This window comes from Talpa occidentalis, unplaced genomic scaffold (assembly GCF_014898055.3).
Source record: "Talpa occidentalis isolate TD23 unplaced genomic scaffold, MPIMG_talOcc4v2.1 talOcc4.7, whole genome shotgun sequence".
Taxonomy (NCBI): domain Eukaryota; kingdom Metazoa; phylum Chordata; class Mammalia; order Eulipotyphla; family Talpidae; genus Talpa; species Talpa occidentalis.
This window is the reverse complement of record NW_023605083.1, coordinates 9,595,999-9,601,382: the sequence shown is the minus strand read 5'-3', so window position 1 is coordinate 9,601,382 and position 5,384 is coordinate 9,595,999.

Genomic DNA, 5,384 nt, shown 5'->3' with positions numbered 1-5,384 from the left:
CTGAGGAAGGGCAAAGTCTAGATTCAGAAAGATGCCCAGGTATAATAAATATTAATCTCCCTGAGGGAAACATAAAACCATCTTGGTCAGTATGAGTACATCCATACACACTTGCTCATAATTTATCTTCAATATATAGGTAATGCCATCAGTGTTTATGATGTTTCCTCTTCATATGGCATGTTTTCTTGACAGAATCTATACAATAAGCATTGCTAAAGTGTGTTTTATAATTGCATGAGAGTTACCATATGTCAGTGATATCACATACAGCAGAAATAGCTTTAGTATGCTTTGTATATAATCCATCTTTGCTAATAGAATATAAACAATCCAACAGAAGTGTGATACAGGTGTTCAGTAAATGTTTGTTTGCTGATTGGTTATTGAAGTTTGCTCACTTTCATGAGCCATTGCTTCCTAAAGTGTATCAGAAGATGGCTATCACATTTTTTAAGAGCATTTCAGAAGTATTTCAGGAGCTTCATTAAATCCATTTGTGTCACTGTGAAATATCACATGACTGAGAATGATTTTTAAGACTAATATCCCTGAAACTCTGCAGCCAATGGGGAAATTCAATAATGTTTACATAAGAAATGTCATAGCATCCATCATTCTTCCCAAGGGAAGATTCACTTTTCAGTGAAAAGTCTGAAAGTTATTCTTCTTTCTGACTGTTAAATTTAACAGTCTCTTCGGTTCCACAGTTTAAGGAGAATGTAGAAGGAGCAGACTGGATGACATAGAGATCAGACAGTGTTCAAGAGTGACAGAAAATAGTAGGTTCAGACAAACAGAAAGATAATTCATTCAGAGGGGTACATAGTGGCCAGAAGTGTGGAGAAATGTCACTTTTTAAAGAACACACTCAATAAAGACCATAAATGAAGTAATTTGATGACCAAAAATTTTTGCTATTACTAACAAACAATGACTTACAAAGAAATGACTGTTTTTGTGAAAGTCAGCTGGGGACAGCAAGCGTCCTATATATTAGAGTAAGAGGAATCTCTTTGACAACAAAAGAAAAAAATTCAAAGACCAAACCAGGGACAATTAGCCAACACATGCTTGGCTTAAATTTGGAAAAGGAAAAATGTTTTAAATTAGCATAAATCTACAAATTTTATTTAGAACTAAAAATAAGTAATCATAGTTGTTTATAATGTACTCTAAACTCTATAGTTTCCTTTCCAAACTGTAGTTTCAATTATTTCAACTATTCCTTTATTCTTTTGTAAAATCTGGAGCTAGAAGATCCCACTAGATATACAGAGGTGGGAAACCAGGTCAGGGCAATCCCAACTTATCATTGTAATTAAAAATCTGGTGCCCAGTAGGGTAGGGAAGATAAAAAGAGCCCACATAGCAGTCTAGGGCTGCTTCCACAACACAGCTTGGAATAAGGTGGCTAGTCATCCTTCTGCTTCCCCTGTACTTCAAAAAGTGCTTTAAGGCATTTTCTCACAAGAAATATACAAGCAGTGTTTAAGGTTTCTTAACAATTCTCTGTGCAAACAAAAATCTCAGAGCTTGCCATTGGAGATCAACCATTTATGTTCTAAGCAAAGGTCAAAATCGAGTTTGCAGAATTTAGCTAAACATCTAATACAAGAGTTTTCATTCAGGATTGGAGCTATCAATAGTTCCCCACAAAAAAATAAAATCTATCTGAGGAACTGGGGAGCAAGGGTGCCTGCTGCATAAATGTTATTTATAACATTGTCCTCTAGCATTTTGTGAAAATGAACCCATAAGAAGCATTAAAACTCATTCCATTTTTTCCTTCTGTTTTCATTTTATCTACTTTGGCTGAAGATTGTCATGTGACTGAGATGATCCGGTCCGAAAGAGAAGGGAAAATGTGGTGTAGGTTTATATTCATCGTGTGTATCTGGCTTAATAAAGTTTTCAGTCGGGACAGTATGTGTATTCAAAAATGCATCAGGCAGGCAAAAGCAATCTCTACTCTCTTGGCATTTTAATAACGTTATTAAGAGAAGATATCAGATATTGCTTTTGCCTTTAAAGGAAAGTGATCATTTGAAAGCGGCTCTAGGATTATTTAATGAGGGTCCATTTGTAGCTCATTTAAGTTTCTATGTAGCTCTGCCAATGTTTTCCATTTTTAATAGCCCCATGAGTCACTGGTGTCTTGTCAGGGAAGCCAACTTCTCTACCTGAGTATCTACAGGGAATTGGCAAGCATGAGAATTCAGGAGATGTATGGTGCCACTGGGCCAGCGAAAATACAGCAGCACTCCAGGAAGTGGGTAAAAGGAATCTCTCAAAAGGCAGAAGGCATATCAGGTTCCCCTGCCTTGGTTTTGATTATATCCCCTCATTTTTTTCCTTTTGAAATCTGGATAATGTGCAAACTTTGATATATCCAGGTTTTTATCACTGCCAAGAAATCATTATACATGTGAGATTATTAAGAAGACAGCTCTGCTCCTGATTTCCAGAAAAAAATGAAAGAAAAAAAATCAAACCACAGAGCTGATGAGAAGACCCTGGAGGACACAAGCTTATAAATGAAACACATTGTTTCCTTTAGTTTGAGTTTTTCCTTTCATGAGGAAAACTCTAAGATATACAAAAAGAGTTCTTTAAGGCTGGAGGCTCTTATACTGCTAATGGCTTTTGACAGTATGTTACAGCTTGTTTAATCCAATAGAATTTGATTGTTCATGTCAATAACAAGATAAACTAGTTGACAGAGGGGGTTTTTTTTAGCCACTGGTTCATATCAAATCTGCAAGCTTAGTTGTGTATGGGGCAGAGGAGAGGCCAAATAATCCAAGTTATTCCTGAAATCCTAATTTGAGTATGGAAACTGTACTGGCTATAGAGGCAATGAATGCTCATTTTCTAAACAGCAGGTTGACAACTTTCCAGTCTACCACTCATTGAAAAATTGTCCTAAACTATATAATCAACCAAGTTCAGCCCATTCACACACACACACACACACACACACACACCATATACACATCCTCTATGCTGCATTAGTACAAATCCTTGCTATTTCCTAAATAGAAAACATTCCCTTGTTTCCTGTTTCCATGTCTTTGCACATTGTATTTTTTGCTGGAATATGAAATGACAAATTTCTTTTCCTTTCAAATGTAGCAAAATATTACCTTCTCAATGGAGTCCCTTGGGAAACCCTCAGTGTCCCATTGCAATTTATATATCCTCTTAATTCAAAGTCCCTTAACCTTCTTTGTACTTTAGCACCTCTGGGATCTGACATGTTCCTATTAGTAAAAATGGCTCAGTGAGATGCTATATGAGAAAGGAAAAGAGGGTAAAGGTTGGAGGCCAATGTCTCTCTCCCGTGGGGTTGAAGTCAAAGTCGTAGTAACAGTCTAAAATGATAGTTTCCAAAGGCTGGGGTGATAGAAAAAAAGGAGATACTTATCAAAAGGTATAAATTTTCAGTTAAAAAATAAATAAGTTCTGGAGACCACATATACAGCATAGTGACTATAATTAATGATAATACATTGAATACTTGAAATTTGCTTAAGAGTGTCGATCTCGTGTGTTCGCCACACAAACACAAAAGCAACTATAGGAAGTAATAGATATATTAATTTGATTGTGATAATCTTTTGTAATGTATACATATATTAAAATATCACATTGTATACCTTAAATCTATTAAAATTTTATCTACCAAAAATAATTTTTAAAACAACAAATAAATTTTTAATTTTTCTGCCTATAGGAGTCTTCCCTTTTGACTAATTTTTTGGAGCACATTTCTACTTGTTTGAATTATTTAATAAAACTAGTTAGATCTTTTTTTAAAAAATTTAAATAATAAAATAAAAAGCTCACTTGAACATCCAGGTGCATAATTCTTCTCCCATTCATTCACATGCTTTCAGCCATTCTCTAACAATATAAACAGACTCTGTGGTAAAAGGCAATCTGCAGAAACAATAAAGTAAAACAAACACAGGTTAAATTAACAAGCTGGCAGAATACAATCATTTCTTGCTCAGGACTCCCTTTGTACTAGTCTTGAACTCTGGAAGAAACTTGATTGTACTCAAGGAAATTAAGATTGGATTGTCACCTCCAGACAGGGTTAGAGGGATAATTGCCTCTGATCCAGTTGTCCTGTCAGCCATCACCATTGCTATACCATGACAAAGCTTGCTCAGACAAGAATATACAACACCAGAAAAGGAATCACCACTTCCTAAATACTGCATTTTCCCAAGCAGCTACCTTTTTCACTGTCTAGAGGATGTTCCATAAGAAAGAACTACATATGCTGGTATTGCTAGTATTTTCCTGGGTAGAGCAGGATTATGCCCAGGTATTAGAGAAAACAAACATATTTTTAGAAGTGGGACAAATGACTTCTTTACATAAATTATGGAGCGCCTTCACAAGACTTTTAGACCTTTTATTCCTCCTTCCTCCCTAAGGACTGAATTTTGTATATCAGTTGGAAAAATTGTAGCACATTGCTTTAACTTAATTGTTTGAGCATTTAATTTTCTTGAATGATGGGAAGATTGTGAATGAAACAAAAAATATCCTTAAAAATCCCTAAAATTTTGGGCCTCCCTGGTGGCGCAAAAAGGTTGGGCACCACACTATGAAGCAGACCCGCAGCCTCTGCAGCACGAGTTCGGTCCCCAGCCGGCCAGGGAGCAACCCACATGGCTCAGCAGCCCTCTCCTGTCTCGCCCGCTGCTCCCCTCAGCAGTGTGTGTATTTCAATCTGCCTGTTCTGCTCCCAGCTCTGTCTCTGGTGAATCCTCTCACCCCCCTCATCTCTGGCCTGTACCCCAGCTCTTGTATGCATAAATAAATAAATCTTTTTTAAAAAAAAAATCCCTAAAATTTTACCTTACTCTTCCTGGTTACAGGATGATATACTAAAGTTGGAGAGTTTTTGTGTACTTCACAATTGTAAATTCAGGGCTATAAATGTGCTTTCCATTTTAGTCATGCAAGCATCATCAGCCATATTTCTGTTGCTCTTGCTATTACTATCACTATTTCTGTTCTGAATGGCTCATCTCTTAGTCCCTGTTTCAAGAAGTAGAGTTGACACTTTTATGTGACTAATGTCAAATGCTCTAGTCTTCTTGCCTGAGTCAGCATGAATGGAATTGGTGGGGCACCATTGTGGTTTTAGAATGAATAAACCTTATTCTTAGTTAACTGCTATCCATAAAGTTGCCCTTAGCATTGAATTCTGAGTGGGATTATTTTCTCATCATGAAGACACATTCTTTATTCCCCCAACTTTATTGAGGTATAATTAGCACATAGCATTGCAAGACATGCCCTTGTTTTCTTTTTCCTTTTCTTTTTTTTTTTTTTGTTGGTTCCCAAGTCCTAGTCAAGAATTC